The sequence below is a fragment of the Pinus tabuliformis genome, chromosome 9 (assembly GCF_031772625.1).
Source record: "Pinus tabuliformis cultivar Carrire ecotype Pingquan chromosome 9, CPIR1, whole genome shotgun sequence".
NCBI lineage: Eukaryota > Viridiplantae > Streptophyta > Pinopsida > Pinales > Pinaceae > Pinus > Pinus tabuliformis.
Genome location: NC_142307.1, coordinates 1,920,322,854 through 1,920,342,583, shown reverse-complemented (window position 1 = coordinate 1,920,342,583; position 19,730 = coordinate 1,920,322,854).

Below are 19,730 nucleotides of genomic sequence, written 5' to 3'. Positions count from 1 at the left end.
TTACTGGATATCCTCTCATTTTGGGAAGGCCTTGGTTAGCCACTGCAGATGCTTACATCAGTTGCCGTGCAGGAAACATGACCATCAAAAACGGTCCTATGTCCAAGCAACTAGTCCTATATCCTCCTGCCCAACCCTCCTTAGAGCATGACTTACCACTATGGTTGGAGGAAGGAGAATAGGATGAGGTGTACTCAGCACCTTTGTGCACCCTAGATACCACTAGAAGAGACCCCCCAACCGAGGATGACTTGATTGAGACTTTGATCCAGAATCCACCTTCCAGTGCATTATCCTTAGAGAAATTGGTGGAGGACGCCCAAGCCAGCACCTTAGTGGACCTTTGTACCACCAACCCTGTTACTCCCAGAGTCAAGAATGTGGAGTTCAGCCCTGAGAGATCGTTAAAGATCAGCTCCTCCCTATCTCCTTCCCAGGAAAAGGAGCTGTGTAGCCTGTTGGCCAGTCACCTAGATGCTTTTGCTTGGAGCTATAAGGAGATGAAAGGAGTCCATCCCTCTGTCTGTACCCATCACATATACATCAAAGAGGGTTGTAAACCGGTTAGGCAACCTTAGAGGAGAATGAATCCAGCCCTTAAGGACATTGTCAAGGAAGAATTACAAAAACTGTTGGATGTCGGATTCATTTACCCCATCTCAGATAGTGAATGGGTGTCCCCTCTGGTGTTGGTTCCCAAGAAAAATGGGAAGTGGAGAATCTGTGTGGACTACCGAGAACTGAACAAAGCTACTAAGAAAGACCATTTCCCTCTACCTTTCATAGATCAAGTGTTGGATGGACTGGCAGGAAAGAAGTTCTTCTCTTTCCTGGATGGGTTTAGCGGGTACAACCAAATCCAAATCAGCCTGGAAGACCAAGATAAGACCACCTTCACTTGTCCTTGGGGTACCTTTGCCTACCGAGTTCTTCCCTTTGGGCTATGCAATGCTCCTGCTACCTTCCAGAGAGCTATCTTGAGCATCTTCTCGGAGTTGGTCCATGATGCGGTGGAAATCTATATGGATGACTTCACTCCTTATGGGTCCAACTTCCAGGAAGCATTGTCCAATCTAGGAAAGGTCCTAACCAAATGCATTGAGATGAACCTGTCCCTTAGTCCTGAAAAATGTGAATTCCTGATGACTGAAGGGACTGTGTTAGGCCATACCATTTCTTGCCAAGGGTTACAAGTGGATCCTAACAAAATTGCTCTCATCAAGAAGGTTCCACCTCCCCAAAAGGTAAGGGATGTCCGGAGTTTTTTAGGATTAGCAGGGTATTACCGGAGATTCATTAAAGACTTCAGCAAGTTAGCCTCGCCATTGTTTGGTCTGTTGGCAAAAGATGTGGAGTTTAAATGGACTGACGATTGTCAGAGGGCTTTGAATGAATTAAAGGACAAGTTGGTGTCAGCCCCAATCTTGAGAGGCCCAAACTGGGCCCTACCTTTCCACATCCACACTGATGCCTCAAACAAAGCCATAGGGGCAGCTTTAGGACAAGTTGTACAGAAACTTCCATATGCCATTTACTTTGTTATCAAAAACTTGTCCAAAGCCGAACTGAATTACACTGTAACCGAGAAAGAGTTCTTGGCTGTGGTCCATGCACTGAACAAGTTTCGACATTATATTACTGGCTATCAAACCTTTGTACATACGAATCATGCTGCAATTAGATATTTAATGAACAAACCAGATGTGAATGCTCGTATTATTAGATGGTTACTTTTGTTGCAGCAGTTTGATTTGACCATTGTTGACAAACCAGGTAAAGAAAATGTTGTTGATGACTTTTTATCTAGATTAGATTTGTTTGCAGATGAGGATGGAACAGTGGATGACCAGATGCCCGATGAACATCTGTTTGCTATCTCAGTACTCTCTCCATGGTTTGTTGATATAGCAAACTACCTTGTTTTAGCACAGTTCCCTCCGCACCTATCTTCAAGAGAGAAGAGCAGAATCATCAGAAAAAGTGCCTCATTTACGTCGATCGGGGGCAATCTGTTCAAGCTTGGCCCTGATCAGATCTTAAGGTGTTGTGTAAGGGAGGAGGAAGTCTTTGATATCCTCCTCACCTGCCATGATGGGCCTTGTGGAGGACATTTTGCAGCAAAGAGGACTGCCTTCAAAATCCTGCAGGCAGGCTACTATTGGCCGACACTTCATCAAGATGTCAGAAGATATATCAGCCAATGTGACCGATGCCAAAGAATGGGGAAACCGACTCCAAGGGATGAGATGCCTCTCCAACCTCAAGTGACTCTTGAGCCATTTGAGAAGTGGGGTATGGATTTTGTGGGTCCAATCAACCCTCCTTCGAGGCAAAGGTCTTACATCATTGTGTGCACTGACTACCTGACAAAGTGGGCAGAGACTAAAGAAATCAAGGCAGCAATAGAAGAGAAGGCGGCCGAGTTCTTAAGAGAAAACATCTTCTACAAATTTGGCTACCCAAGAGAGCTGGTCACCGATCAAGGAAGCCAGTTCACATCCAACTTGATTGAAGACCTGCTAGCTCACCACAAGATCAAGCATAGGACTTCCACCCCCTATCATCCACAGGAAAATGGGCAAGTGGAAGTCACCAACAGAGCATTGGAAGGGATTTTGACTAAGGTGGTGAGCAGCAGTAGGAAAGATTGGGCAGATCGCCTGGTTGAGGCCACATGGGCTTACAACACCACCTGGAAGACCACCACCGGCTTCACACCTTATGAGCTGGTCTATGGGAAGAAAGCTTTGTTGTCCATTGAGTTCAAGTACAACACTTTGAGGATGGCAGCTCAGCTAGATCTAGATCTCAGCCATGCACAACAAGAAAGGTTATTGCAGCTGAATGGACTGGACGAGCACCGGATGCAGGCCCTCCTTCACTCAGAAGTGGTTCAACTTCAGAGAAAGGTGTGGCATGACCAACACCTTCATGACAAGCAATTCCAGCTGGGAGATTGGGCCTTGTTGTATGACTCCAGATACAAAGATTTCAAGGGGAAGATGAGAACCAGATGGCTAGGACCATATGCAGTGGAAAAATGCCATGACAATGGATCTGTTCTTATTCGAACCATTGATGAGGAAGCCATCCCCATGCTTTTCAATGGGCATCGCTTGAAGATCTACAGGAAGCCTCTCTCAAGACAAGAGTTCATCAAAACTATGGAGAAATCAGTGTTGGTCATAGAGAAGGGTTCTGCCTCTGCTTTGGGCATACCCTGAAAGATCTAAAAATAATAATAATAATAATAAAGATCCTTGGATGAAAACCTTTCTGAGGCTCCCAAGGCAGGTGGTAGGGGTGAAAACCTCATTGAGGCGCCCCTATTGTCTTTCAAAAAAAAAAAAAAGAGATTTGAAAAGATCCTTGAGTGAAAACGTCTCTGAGGCGCTTAAGGCAGATGGCAAGGGTGAAAACCTCATTGAGGCGCCGCTGTTATCTTTCAAAAAAAAAAAAAAAAAAAAACAATAAGCAAAAAGATAGGGACAGTAAGTTCATAATGTGAAAATGCATGCAAGTCGCAGGTGTTCTATGAAGGTGAGGAGGACTCTTAATGCAAAGCCAAAGATCCTTATCATGCTGCCAGGGGACCTCACCAGCACCTCCTCCAAGAATATTCAATTCCTCCAAGGTATGTGCACAATTTCATCATGGCTTGAGTCTTCTACAGGAAGATGCAGACTCTCTACAGGAAGATGCAGACTTTCTACAGGAAAGTGCAGACTTTTCTACAGGAAACGCAACTTTACTACAGGAAGGTTCTGTATTTCTACAGGAAGCCTCCTGTAGAAGTTCGGGAAGGGTCAGAATTCATTTTATGAGGAGATCTAACGACCAAGGGTCGGTTTGGACGCATGCAAGCTACTGTTGTCACCCTTATACATTGTTGTCACCTCTTTCTACCGTCCCTGTCGACATGCAACCAAGTTACCTGCACCATCAAAGCAGATCAGTGAGTTATCAAGAGAAAAGCAATTTTTGCAATAAAAAAATGCTGAGATGTCATACCATATCCATCCCAGCCATCCATGAGCTCTGTGAGCGTGATCGTGGGGCCATTGCCTTCGTCGTGCAGCATGCACCCGAGGAGGAAGAAACTGTTACAGGACATCCTGTAGGAGTCCCGTAACAGTTACGCCCGCTAGAGTGCACACCATATACGATGAAAACGCGGGCGCATGCAGCTGAAGCATCCAATCCAGCGTCAGCGGCCTATGAATGTGAACCTCCGGGCCTGTGCAAATCAAGCAGCAGCAACCAAATCCACTCATCGTCGTCCAAGAGCCTGAACAATCGTGTTGCGGCCGCACAGGTAAGTGTCTCGACCCTTTCTTCCGACGAATTGCATGAATTTTACTTTGAAAATGTTTGCAAAGTGTGAAATGGATGGGTTGAGCGGTTGTATGGTCAATCGATTGGCCACGTCGACCAGTCAGCTGGTCGAGCTGGATGTGTGAATGGTGGCCGTGGAAAAAACGGGCAGTGGACACGTGAGAACCGTCCACTCGGGGAGAAACGAGTTCTAATGAGAATGGCGATGGCGGATCTGCGGGATGATGCGGCAGTAAGTAAACTTGCAGAAGAATGATGGTGTGACGTCGCCCAACGGTCCGGCAGGGACAGCTCACCCCCGCGCCATGGATTCCGCCGATTCAAATCTAATCGGCTAGATTATCAACCTCATGCATTTATCATTCACCGTTTGCGACTCGAGTGATCATCCGGATCCCTCTGCAGCCCGATACTCCGAGTCTTTGGCCATCAGAATGCCTGTGAAGCTACAGCAAGAGCGCAGACCCACTGCAGTATCCCCCGGAAATCGCGCGCTGCTCCTACAGGAAAGATGCTCCTACAAGAAAGCTGTTTCTACAGGAAGTCGGGTTCCTCACGTCAAAAGGTGGCGGATTAAAAAGGTAAGCCTGAACTCTCCATGCAATTGGTTTTTGAAGGTGGCAGAATCGTCGTCTACAGTCTGGTCGAAGAAAAATTGTTGCAATTGTTGTCTACCGTGCATGAACTGTCGTCCTAAAGGATGTCAGTGTAATTAGCTGTGTTAAAGGTTTGCAGGGGGTAAGCTTTGTGAATTATGTGCATGACAGAGGTGTAATCCTACGCTCTGTCCCAGTAGACCGAATTTCTTCCCCACTTACCACCTCCAGCTAACACAACAGTTTTTTCATTATGCCGGGTGGGTTCATCAGAAGGGAGCCCACTGATTCAGCGAAGTTAAGAGAAAATCCTGAGGTGGTGGAGCTCTTCACACGAGCACAATGGATATCCTTCTGTGACAAATTGCAGGGCTATGATGACGAAGTGGCAGAAGAGTTTTTGCAAGCTCTGAGGCCGAAATCTAAAACGTTGGCCACCGTTACCTTCAGGGGTCTGAGCCTCAAACTCACCCCACAATTCATCAGCTGAGTTACGGAGCTCCCAATGGGATTACCATGGGATAAAGAAGAAAGGAAACTAAGCCAACAAGCTAAGAAAGAATTCTTTCCACCAGAGGAGGAATTCTCAGAAGACAAAAATGGGGTTCGTAGAACCAGTTTACTGCCACCATGGAATGAAGTAAACCTGCAAATTATGAAGTACATCACCTGCGAAGGCCGTTTTAGCATTGTATACGGGTACCACTTTCGGTTACTCAATGAATTACGGCACCATATGGAGCTACCTGTAGAAAACAAACTTAGTCTCCCTTACTTTCTACTACAGTATCTGATTGAGTGTGCAACCAAGCTGAAAGAAGGCATACTAGACCAGGTAGCCCACCATGGATTGATCAAACTCCTCGTGGAGGATGCGCTCCACACGTACAAGGTTCCTCTCTCATTGGAAGACTTCAGGAATTTGACAAAGGACGGGGACATAAAGACGCTAACCGAAGAGCTCGGTTCTTCTAGCAGTGAGGAGAAGGAGTCAGTGGTCGCAGTAAAGAAAGAAAAAAGCCAAAAGGCCCCGACCACAGAGCAGAAGAAAAAGCAAGAGAAGAAACAAGAGAAAAAGGATGACAAGGAGAAAGATGACACACCCATCTTGACAGCAAGAGAGAAAAGGTTGCAAGGCAGAGTGGACAAGGCTGAGAAGGTCCACATCAGCAAGAGTGCCTCGACAGCGACCGCAACCAAGTCAAAAAGCAAAACCCATGCAGAAAAGCAAACCAAGGCGGCGACACCTGTTTCTACAGGAAAGCCGAAACCGGCTTCTACAGGAAGCCCGAAAATTATTGAAAAAGGGTCTTCTACAGGAAGCCCGAAAATTACTAAAACAGGGTCTTCTACAGGAAGCCCGAAATTGACTAAAACAGGGTCTTCTACAGGAAGCCCTGAAAAAGTGAAACCCAAGGAGAAGAAAGCTGATATTCATGAAAGGGAGGCAGCAGCTGTGCTGGCCGGCCTCAGCACACCTCCTAAGCCAAAGGAGAAGAGAAAGAGGGAGACCCCTCTATACTTTGAAGCTCGAAGAAGTGTGAGAATAAAGACGGGCAAGCCACAGCCTCCATCCAGCAGCCAAATCACTACAGGGGATGCCCCTACTTCACCCAGTGAGAGGTCCCCCTCGAAGATATCGGTCACCTACGAGAGGGGGAGCCCAAAAACAACTACTTGGAAAGGAAGGGTGGACCAATCGGCTTCAAAAGCCTGGCCCAAGGTCAAGGAAACAAAGAAGAGGGAAGGAGTGGCACCCTCATCACCACCAAGGGCAGAACAGGCAGAGCCACCAAGAGTAGGAAAGAAAGAGCGTATTCCGGAGCCTAGTTCCCGGCCAAGGACAAGGAGCCGGAGCAAAATTGCTCAAGGATGAGAAAATATTTTAGCTGGGGGGTGATGATGAGCCCCAAATTTTGGTAACAATTTGGGCTCATTTGGCCTACTTACCTTGCTCAACCCTTCATTTTTTATCACTTATGCATCATTTCTTAGTATATTCGTGTTATTTGTAGGGAGAAGGGCAGTCATTATGCCTACGTAGCTAATACATGATGATTTCAGGTTTTTTGGCATTAAATGGAGCAAAGACCATGCAAATGGAGACAAGGAGACAACCAAGGTGGCATTGCGGGTTTATAGGGAGGTTGTCCACATCCTTGAATGACCTCCCTCGTGATCTCCACCCCAACTCCGAGCTCCAACAGCTAACACCACCGAGCTAGAAGGCAGCCAACGGATTCTACAGGAACAACAGTTTACTTTTAGTTGGACAGCCAAGCTCCACTAATTGAGGAGGCCAGCTTGGCCCTCATCATGTGTAAATATTAAGGCTGTTGCCTTCGAGGAGACTCTTGAACTTTTGTTATAGATTTTGGACTACGAGCTATAGCTCTATTTTTGCTCTTTGTAAGCCAATTTTGGCATGTTGTTAGACTCATGATTATTTAATAAAAGGCAGTCAGATTTGGATTCGATTCTTGAGTTCTTAGGGGAGCTATAGCTCTCAGGTTAGGGCCCAACCTGAGAGCAATGGACCTCCTTTCCTTTGTATTGTTACCTGTTTTTTTCATTGCATTTCTTTCCTTTACTTGCACTTGAAAAATACAGTTTGCTGAGTTGACTGTTTCGGTTTGGTTATGTAGGTTAGTTTCATGAATGCAGTTGTTTCATTAGTTTAGAATTAGCGTAGGGAGATTGAAGTTAAGTTGAGTTCAAAAAGGTTGAATGCATGCTCACTTTCACCTCTGTTTGGGGACCGGAAGTGTAGACCGTGCCAACTGCCAAAAAAAACATTGTTTTAACATATGCATGCAAGGATTGTTGTAATGTTTTCGATTGAAGAGTTGTCCATGCGATTTTATCTTGAGTAATGACTCTTTGGTTCAGTATCATGCACGAATTCCTTTCAACTTACATTGATGTTCTTTGATTCCTAATAAAACAGTTAGAATAGGTTGGTGAACTTTCGTTTACATGCAAGATAAGGGTGATTTGTTTCATTTACACTGCACAGCACCACTTCATCGTGTTCTTATCTTTCTGAACCATGCCTAAGCCACCTACTCATCCTCTGTTCAGCTCATTTGCCTTCCAACCCTTCTATTATCCACGTTGCTCAATCTTTTTGGCCTTCCATTGCCTCTACCCTTCTATCGACCAACCAGCTCTATCCACTCTCTCTCCACCTCATCTCTCTGTCCATAGGCCATCTCAAGCTCCTCTTTCATCTTACCCATCCATCCATACAGTTCCTTCACTCCTCCATTACCCAAAACTCCGACTGTAGGACATCCTGTAGAAGTTAGCAGACTTCCTGTAGAAATCCCGAGTTTCCTGTAGGATCCCCTGCAGACATCCTGTAGAAGCCTGCAAACACGGTTGCCAAGCACCTGAACGTTGTGGACTTCTGTGGAATGATGTGATGGATCCCCTGGAACCTCTCAGAGCCCTCCTGACCTTTCCCAAGCCTTCCTCCCTTTGAACTACCCCTGCACAGTCAAGACCTAGTAAGAAGCACAATCACAATAACTCCACCCACTTGAGCAAAAATACAAAAATGTGTTCTCTTCAATGAAAGTAGTTTAAATTCATGCATCTCATCTCACTAGAAGTAATGGCATCATTTCTAGAAGTTTGCACTCCCACCATTGCATCATAGAGATTAAACTAGTCAGATTAGGGTTTACTAGGGTTTCCATGTTTGGTTGGCTTTCAGTTCATTCTTGCAAAGTAGGTTAATTTCCTTTGAGATAGCCTTCGTCCATCATTTAGAAAGCTTCTTCTGAGAACATATAGAAGTTGGATTGAGCCCTAGCGGACTTGTGCCAGCTGACCAAGTGACAGCTGCGACAAGAGCTAGTACTTGTGCATACAGCACCGTCGCTTCCAAGTTTGTTACGAACTACCGGGTTGATAAAATTAGAGATAGGAAGCTCCACGAGTTGTAGCATTATTGCTACAATACTGGAGCCCACCAGCTGCAGGGGCGTGTGCACACAACCACATTCTTACCAAGGTCTCCACGCACACAGTTGCAAGATCCTTCCCCTTCACATGAATATAGAAAGATATCCTAATTAAAGACTCAAAACATTACATTCACCTTCCCTAACTATTTAGACTTGCTAAAATATCCCTATATAGATATCCTTTTAACCCTACAATACCATGGTCCGCAAACCATGGGTGGAGCTCAAAATGATCTAGATAATCCAATCTCTTTACAAAATAAGGGGCTTTGTCCTGCCCTAAATCCCCTTTGACTCTTATAACCTTGCGTTAATCACGCTCTGATCCTCAAAATGTGGAGACTTTAAATGAGTCGAACAAAACTTAGACCTGGGGGACCGCTACCCAACAGGCCCAACACAATGATGTGGCTCGTCCTCGAGTCACTTAGCTAGTACCTCCTCGATCTTTGCTTTCAAGCCTCTATATGCAGACTTCAAGCAATGAAGTGTAGTTGTGCATTGCTTTGCATCCTGTTGAACTTTGTCCACGAGCTTCACTGTTGTCTATCCTTTTGCTAAGAAGTTGATTGTCCTTTGTGTTTGTTGCATGCTCTTCAATTTTCCCTCTACCTCCTGTGAGAGCTGGCAGGCCTCTTCTACCCAAGGTTACGTCCATGTGGAGATGATATGTGTCTTCCTTTGCAACTCATCAAATTTTCCCTACATCACTGTTCCTTCCTAAAAATGGGTGAACCGTTGCACAAGTGCTAAGGTCTGCGTTGTTGCTTTAAACCAATTGAATTGTAGTTGCCTGTCTCTAATTTCCACTTCTATCTTTTGCACATGTGGGTCCTCCTGCAGTGAGGCCCACACTTTCATTGTATCTTCAAAAATTTGACTACAATACTTGACTGTTGTCGCCATCTGTGCCATATCAGATTTTATGGTAGCTTCGCGCTGCTCTCAAACTTCTGGTGGCATTGTAGGCTGTAACTTCATCTGAAGTTCTGTAATCTGCATATTTAGTTCAAATCTAACCTTGCCCACCTCTACCTTTGATTCTTTGACTGTTGCTGTCAGTTTCTGAAGTTTTTCTGCTAAAGTTTCCTCTGCAAGGATCTGGAGCTTTGGAAGCTCACTGCATACATTTGTTATGACTTCTTCCAGTTGTTTGTTGTGCGCAACTACCTCCTCGCAATCCTTCATCTCTTTATTCTTTTCTTCAAACATCTATTGGTTATTGATTTTGACTTCGTTGATGACCAACAGAGCTCACTACTCCCATACCTTGAGCTCATCTGTGATGTAGCTCATGTAATGTCTGAAGGGGGAGCGCCACAAGATTGAGGCTCAAATTATTTAATTTTTGTGTGCTCACCCTTTCTTCTGTAGTCTCAATGTTTAGTGAACCTTCTAGCAAATGTACTTCCTGGAGCTTCGTGGTAAGATATGTTTTCGAAGATACTGCACTTTCTTCTTTCATGCTCACTTGAACCACACTCGCATGGATCATGCTCATCTGAACCTACAATTCTTTAAGGCCCTACTGGACCTTTGTCAATACTACCTTTTATTGATCTTCAATGCTCTCCCACATCTCCTCCGTCACAGCTCAGATGGTGTCGCCAATTTAGTTAAAGTCCCCCTTAGTGAGGACCAATCATTCTACATTGGTGGATTTATCTAACTTCTTCTTCTTCTACGCATCACCAGCACTCTTCTTTTGTCACTTCCTTATTATAAACAGGGAATCAACATCCTCCATGTCCACAACAAGGTCTTTGCAACCTTGATCCCCCTTGTTGGTCTCCTTCTAAACTACGTGCTCAGTTTCCTGCACAGTGTTTTCCTCAAGGTCAATTGTGCCCGTCGGAGGCACCTTCTTTGTATCCTTCTTGGCTGCTGATTTTTCAGCCTGCATACCTGTAGTGGTCTTACTTGTGCTCACCTTCTCTGTCATTGCTACAGCTGGGGTAAGCCAATTACTCGACCACTTACTGATGACCATCAAGATTTCTTCTTCAGAAACTAAGTATGGTATCTCATGCCATACCTCCTCCAAATATTTCTTGGTGTGCATAAAGACACTGTGAAAATCTGCTTTAAAGTCGGCAATGTCGCTATATTGTTGAAATAATGAAGGTGATAGTTATGGCCTTTGGTTGATGACTCTGTGTAGATCCATCTCAAATAGAACCCATAACATTTTCTTCTATGTAACCTAGGTTGGTTCTTTAGATGCCCACGACGAGGCATACTGCGCAGCCTCATGCACATCACTGTCCACATTGGGGAACTCTGACTCATCCAACATTCTCCATGCTTCCAATGTGATTAAGAGAAATAGCCATGCGTAGTGGAATGGATTCCCTTATTCATATGCTTCATGACAGTCATCCAAAAACTCCTAACATGGATACCCGACTAAGTTAAAATGGACCCCCTTAGTGCACTACACAGCCAAGGATACAACTTAGGCCGAAACTTTGTCCGCTCGATACTTCCTCATGATCTTACTAACCAAAATGGATGCGGAAAAATGCACATCCTCATCATTAATAGAACTAATAACATAGACCCAGGACATCTTGACTAAGCCGAAGTCATTCTTCATCTGATTGGCTAGCTTTTTCTCCTGAGACTTTCAGACAAATGTGTTGTCAGTGTTCGCTCCTTGGTAAGGTAATGCAGTAATTAACATATCGTTAATCGGGATTGGTGTTCTGAACCAGAAAAAACCATCATGTACCAATGCCAATAGTTGGCGCACATAGATTATGTTTATGTTGTTACGCCTAAAGTGTGGAACATAAATCATATTTAGCAACCCAACATACTGAATCCCTGCTACCCACTTCATCGGCTCAACCCTTGTTACTCCAACTTCTTCGTAATAAACCGATTAGAGTTACTTACTGGGCTCAAATTGGGTATACTTGTTGTGATCATTGAAATCCCAATCCTCCATGCATAGTTGTGGCACCCTGGACAACAACTATCCTTCAATCATTACTTCTTCTAGTAACAGGGGTGTAAATATCTTGTATTTGATAGAATCTGGGTCCTTTGTCACCTTCGAAGTTGGCTTCCTCGGCGGCATGTAGAGTGGAAACCTGGAGATTGGTTCTACCTCATTTGTGATAATATCCTAAAATCCGTCAGTTATTTCTTCCTCATCCAAATTTTGGGGCTCCATTGGTTTCTTCTTTGTATCCATTCTCTCCTTACTTCATTCCTCTGGGGGGGTTTTCCTCGATGATTGCCTAATTGGGGTCCCTTGGGGCTTCTTATGCTTCTTGGTCGACGATGTTGCGATAGTAGGCTTATTTCTTGGTGATGTTGGTGTAGTAGTATCCGTTGGCTGTGAAGTGGTCATGATGGATTCTAGCACTCGACTCAAAAACTATTGTTCAAGCTCCTACCAACTCTAACCAGACATGTAGTAGAATGCTCGGCTCACACTTAGGCGAAAAAGAACACAACGAATTGTCAACAAACAAAGTGTCTGAATGTGGAGCGAGGTGCCATATTTATAACCTTTTCAAATTCAAACCACTTAATCTCCTCCAGATCCTCCTCATAAATGTGAATTTGGCAACATATTTTCCTAGATATGCTCCTTAAATGTGTTTTCCCCACTCCTTTTAATGGAAATTTCCCCATCAAATCAATTATAGAAACCCCAACGATCATATTATGGATGAACTATGTTAGAGCCTTCCCTACAGCATAGCTACCCCTTCTTCGTCATAACTTCCTCCACTTGCGCCATCCTCCCGAATGATGCGCAACCCTCTTTCTTCGACAAGGTCCTTCATTGGAATAGTACTTTATAGTCCTATGCTTCCTTCTAACTTCCTATAGCACTAAGACTATCTTATATTCATATACTCATTGTGCAGCCCCAGGGACAAAATCGTCCCTATGGATTTTCAACCTACTCCCATTTACTCTCCCAATAAATAATTCTCCATTCAGCTTCACGAGATGAATTACACCACAATCTGAGATATCCCTGATAATGTACAGGTCTAGCCAATGCATCTTGAACTTACCAGGTAACTGCAAGAACTTACTATCGTATAGCAAAATGAAGTCTCCATTCTTAGAATTTCGCTGCTTAATATGTCGATTGTGCCATGCGTTTTCTCGGGCTTTCTCTACTTGTTGGTGAAATCCTACAAGAAAGTGATCTTCTTCTAGCGCAAGTAATTGTTCCAATATTTCTTCCATAATATCGTTGTCTTCCATATTCATGACTACTATGATTCTAAGACTTGGTACTATATATTCTATCGACATTACAACTTCCTATCCATACACCACTCTAAATGGAGTCTACCCTGTCAACTTCTTGCAAGTAGTGTTGTATGCCCATAACACTACAAGTATGTGCACATCCCTATAATTCTTATTGATGTTGCACACCTTCGCTAGATAGTTATCCAAAATTTTATTAAAAGCCTCAACTGTACCATTCGCCTGAGGGTGATAAGGCATTCTCTTTTGGTGATGTACCTGAAATTCTTCTATTAATTCTTCAATAGTGTTGTTGAGGAAGTGTGTTCCTCTGCCACTCATCAGGATCTTTGGGCACCCAAACCTCGACAATATATACTCAAATATGAAGTGCGCAGCAATTTCTACGCCGAAATCCTTTACCAGTTATGCCTCAGCCCACCCGGTGAGATAATCTATCACTGTAATAATATATCACACACTGGTCTTCTTACCTAGCAGATTAATCTACCCCACAAAATCAATCACCCACTTATCAAAAGCCTACAAAGTAACTTGTGGATTCAGTGGCAATTCATCTCTCTACGATGGTCTTCTGGTCCTCTGGAAAACATCACAAGCACTACAATAGTCCTTAGAATCCTTGTGCATCGTGGGCCACCATAGTCCTACCCTCAAAATTTTCTGTGTGGTTGCTTTTCCTACGGAGTTCCCTCCCGCAACACCACCATGCACTTCTACCAAAATACTGTGTCTTTCATGCTCAGGGACATATATGCACAATATTTCATCAGGTCCCATTTTATACAAATTCCCAACAATCAGAGAAAAATTCGTCGCTCTGACTACTAGTTCTTTCTTTTGTTGCATTGTATACTCCACAAGGGCTACTCTAGTAGTCAAAAAGTAAATAATATCTGCAAAGTGTTCATAAAAAACCCTTACTGCGAATAGTTGTGAATTAGGAAATCCTTCTTCAATGTTGGGTGGTTCTTTGCCGGTATTAATTCTAGACAAATGATCTAGCCCAACATTGTTGTCCTGGCTTGACTATTACTTGAAAATCATATTCTTAGAACAATAAGAGCCATTGTAAAATCTTCCCCCCCAACACAGGCTTGTTCACCAAGTATTTCATTGTAGAATGGTTCATGAAAATCTTGAAGTGCACACCCAACAAGTAATGCCTGAACTTCTGCAGTGTGTACACCATAGCCAAGCCTTCCTGTTCCATCGTGGAATAATTCCTCTCTGCCTTAGATAATTTGTGACTCACAAATGCAATGGGGTGATTAAGATCCCCCTCTCCTGGTTGTGCTAAGACAACTCCCAAAGCTATACACAATGCATCCACATGAACGTGGAACTCCTTCTTCCAATCTAGAAACACCAAGATCAACGCAATGACCATTTTCTCCTTTAAGACGTCAAGGCTCTTCTGACACTCATCATCCCAATAGAAGGTGGCATCTTTCTTTAGTAATTTCTCCATCAGTGCAGTGATCTGCACGTATGCCTTAATGAAGTTTCGATAATATCCAGTGTTTCCAAGAATTGCGTGTAGCTACTTCACATTCTTCAACGGATCCAAATTAATAATCACAATGATTTTTGCAGGATATACCATCAGTCGTTGCTTACAGATAACATGTCCTAGTAAAATTCCATAATGTACATAAAAAATACACTTCTTCACGTTTGATGAGATTTGATACTTCCTGTAAATATCCAACATCAAGCCTAGGCTCGAGACATGCTTCTTTAATAGTCCAAATATTGTCTAGTCATCAAAGTAAACCTCCAAAAACTTATGAATGAATTCTTTAAACGTTGTGACAAGAACTCTGGAAAATATCGTCGGCGCATTCTTAAACCCAAATGACATGATTTTATAGTGAAAGTATCCCCATTCAGTAGCGAAGTTGGTCTTACTCCTATTTTCCAGTGCTACCTTAATCTGATGGTACCCAGAAAACCCATTTGTAAAGGAGTAAGCCTCTTGTCCTCCTACATTTTCCAAAATTTCATCCATGAATGGTGTTGGGAATGGGTCATGTACGCATGCATCATTCAACTTCCTTAAATCGACACATATCCTTATTTCTCCCTTAGTCTTTTTCTCCTGTACTACCATTGGACTCACCTAGTTATATTCTTCTAGAGGTTCATTTATGTCGACTGTGACAATCTTCTCAAGTTCCTCCTTCACCTTCTCCTTGTATTTTTGTTTGAGCCTATACGGTCGTTGTTTTATAGGCTTCGCATCTGGATTAAGAGTGATTTTCATGATGCCCAGGTCTCCCACGATGCCTTTCACTCCATGAACTTCGTTGGGAACAACTCTTGGTACTCATGCAGTATCTCGACAACCTTTCATATTGTATCCTCATCCCAGTAATCTCCTATGCACGCAAACTTGGGCTCCACCTCTGAGCCTATGTTGACTTGCCTCGTCTTAACAAGTTGTGTTACATCGGGTATTTCAACATTGGGTCCTTCTACTTCGCATTGTCCTTCTGACTCAAGATTATTAATGTTGCGTGGATCTTCCTTGCCTTCCTCAGTAATAATATTATAGCATTCTAGTGTGTGCTGCAACTGCACATTCCAGTTGGGTTGTACCCAAGTCGTTGGCTCATTAGATGTCTGAAAAATGTTGCTCTAATTTCTTGAATGGAATCATCTATACACTAAAAACCATCCTCTAAGCTAAATTTCAATATAAAATTTTCCTTTATATCATTCCAATCGGTGGTACCATGGCGCAGCTCCATTTCAAGATACCAATTCATTGGTATCAAATCCAAAGTGTGAAAAAATACATGTACCCATTCTTGTCGAGGTTCTTCGCCCCATGCCTTAGTCCAACAAGATAAATGATATCAAGGATCATCCTTTCCATTGTACTTTTCTATGATCCTTGTGTTTGCATGACCAAACCTGAGCCTCATTAACCTTCAGTACTCCCTCCAATCTCCTATATTATCTTTATGGGTGCCCCACCAATGCGCAGGTGTAGCCATCAAAGCTATATCCAAAGCCTGGAATTTCTATTCTTCTGGTACATCCCTTTGAAATTTATCCATAAATAAGCTAAAATCACCTATCCCATCATAATATGGAAAATTACATACCTTGGTTGATATGCAGTGAAGATATGTTTCCAATCGATTACAATGTAGCATAGACACTTCATGCAACCGGTTCTGCTAGTTCTCCAATTCTTCGTCCAAGTTTGAATGACGTGAGCTATCCTTATCCCAGCCTATCCATCCATTTGTGGTGGGTTTGATCTAATCCTTGTCTCACATAGTTAACTTATAGATGTGGTCAATGTATTCATCACCGTATTCTTCATGTATGGGTTATGTATATCATGATCCTTCAGAGGGATCTAAAGGAACAACGACCCTGGTACCATTATTTTCAAATACAGTACTTCTCCTTTTTAGATTGATTATGGCATCCATATCAAAATACCAATCGATTTCAAGTAATACTGGATACATATTATTGTCATCCACAATATCAATAACTTCAAAATCCTCCATTACACGTGCTCCTTCAATGTCTACAACAACACCCTACAATCAAACCATCAGGATAATATTCTACTGATTGACCATGTGTAGCTGAATTGCTAACCATTGTAGCTTTGGTTGTCCCATTCTCTCCCAAGTCTACTTCAGTAAGACATTCAAATCCAATCCCAAGTCTAGAATTACTTGATCTATTTCAAATTCACCAATCTGCGTAGTTAATCGCATTTCCCGGTGAATTCTTTTCTTATTTTTGTTGACCTTGTTTACTACGCGTTGCTCAAGCTGTGGCTTATATTTACTGGCAAAGTTATCGATCAATTCTTGCAACCCTTCCACTGCTTTTTGGTCCCTTAGAAACTTCATACATGTCTGCAGAAAAGACTTCATAACAGTCAAATCAGGGTTCTCTGTTGCAGTAACTACTTCAGGTGTGTTCTTTCGGGGTACTAGCTGCATTTGCGTCCTTGATGTCGAAGCTCCTGGGTCCATGAAACTCTTCTTTTCCTCTATGAAAGTTTCATTTTCCTTCTGTAGATCAAACCTAGTATTCTTCTCTCATGCCTTCCTAACCCATGTATCTTCCACAGGCTTTTTGCCTTCTGCTTTATCTTCTCCAGTAGCCACACCACTTCGTGTCACTATATTAATGCTTGGAACATCCTTGTGCGGTTTGGATTTCATCATTTGTAAATTATACATAGGCTATTGATTCTTCTTTTCTTGCATCTTAGCCATTAAAACAGGGCAATCCTCTATCACGTGGTCAAACTGTCTACAATACTGACATGAAGGGTGAGTTGGATTCTGACAATCTCGTGCATAATGTCCAACTTCGCCACAATTATAGCACATGATCTGACCCTAACCTCATCCAATGCCTCCTCCTCGACCTTGAAATCATCCATGAACCACAGGTGAACCATTATCTTCATGCACGTGGCCTTCATCTTTCATCCTATATGCAGAGGTTCGATCTACCGTCAATTCATAGTTATGACAATGACTCTCATCATGTCCTACTAATCGAAAAAACTTAAAAAATAATTTCTATGATGTTTACACATATTTATTTAATAAATAATAGTGATCAGTCAGGTGTTTCCCCGCAACTTGGAAAATACTACACCATATGCTCAGTTTGTTACTTGGTCTAGCACTAGGCTCCAACTTCAAAGGATCGGGACCAGACAAGACATTGGTCCTTCTAGTGACTTTCCGTTTTACACTTTAGGCACCATACTTCTGAGCGCATCTCAGACCGAACGTCCTTTCCTTCAAGTCTTGAAACTCCATATGCAAGCTTGCCAACTGGGACTGTATCTGTTGAACCCCTATGTGAGTATCTTGTATCGGTGAAGCTTCTAATTTCATTGTGATTTCTAATGCTTCCACCAGCATCCCAATCTTTTGTTATTATAGTGGTAATATGAGGTGTGGCAATAGCGAAACTATATACCACTCTGCAAGTTGGCTTATCCCATCAAACATTTTAACCTCTTATCTACATCCCACGCAATCTCATTGATGGCTTTCTTAATTTATTTTATTTTTGTAATACACTTTGACTGCAACTTGGGCTTCTTAAACTCCACGTTCAATGCATTCTTCGTCACAGCTATGAAGCTACTAGATTCGTCATACTGTACTTGATATACCATGAAAAATCTCTGTATTGCAACATTTTGACAAGTTGTGCTTTATCCATATCATCGTCATTAATCTACTATGATTTCTACACAGCTCTTGTGACAAACCAAAATTGATTAGGATTCTCTAATCCCTAACCCTTAAATATAGGCATCTTCACTGTCTTAGCCGTGTCAAATAGTGGTGGTGGAGGTGGAGGTGGAGGTGGCGGTGTAGGTGTATGAGGAGGAGGCAAAGGTGGAGGTGGAGTGGACGGGTGAGGAATCCCATAAGTGCCTTCAGTTTTTGACTGCACTGCACTTCTAGATGTACTAGGGTTTCTCCTTTCTTCTTCGCTTCTTGATTCACCCAATAATGGGTTATACTTGCCCTCAATAAATTTTTCACGATCTACTATGAATATTTTTCTGCTTCACATAGATCTATTCTAGCTTCTTTTAAACATCAATCTATAGGCATAACATCCTTTTCACATAACAACATCTTAATCCAGAGCTTTAAGGAATTCAGATACTTACCTCATGGAGCTTTGAAAAATCTGTGCTTAGTTTCACTGTAGGATAATGTTGTGTCAATTGTGAATTCAGTAATGAATCCATGAGGATACTATCGATCTAGTAATCAACAACACTTGCGACCTTATTTTCAGGATCCTTATGTCGCTTAATCAGCTCCCGGGTCCACACAATAGGATTTTCGTGTGTCCAACAAGGTTTGTTTGCCACTAGATTTGAATGCCACTCATGTAGCTCGTTAGCGAATGATGCGAAAAAGATCTCATGTTGTTCCGTAGAGATACCTCTATAACCACCTTTATGCGGACTGGCACATATTTCTTCTTTCCTGTGCTGCAAATTCGTGCAACTTCCGATCTACCCAATTTTGGATCTATTTTCTAGTCGGTTGCCACATAACACATCCCTCAGATAGATCCCAGTCTCAGCAACAGAACCATTTGTTGGCTTCAGGGGCTTAGACCCAGGTTCAGAGTTATTTGCGCTAACCAACAAAACCCTATACTACCGGCCCTTTCAGTAATGATTTTCGTAGCACAGATCATAGTCTCACCCGAGTCAACGTTGGGGGATGCTAGAACCGGATTTCTGCACCCAAAGGGAATATGCAGTGTGGTTGTAAGGTTTCTATCAGTTTAGGGCTTAATCCGACCTTCACGAACCGTTAACCTTATTTTTACAGTTGTAAAGCGTTTTCCTACTTAACAGACTTGTGAGTTGCACGTAACTAGTCTAACATGTATTATTCATCATATAAAATAATATTTGAACCTTCATGATGCAATTGCAGAAGAAATGTAAAAAAATGAACCATAAACAGGCTAAAACATAGAAACTATGTGAACATAAGGAAAAACACAGATTTGTCTCAAATTCTTCTTTATTGGTTCAAGTCTTCACAAA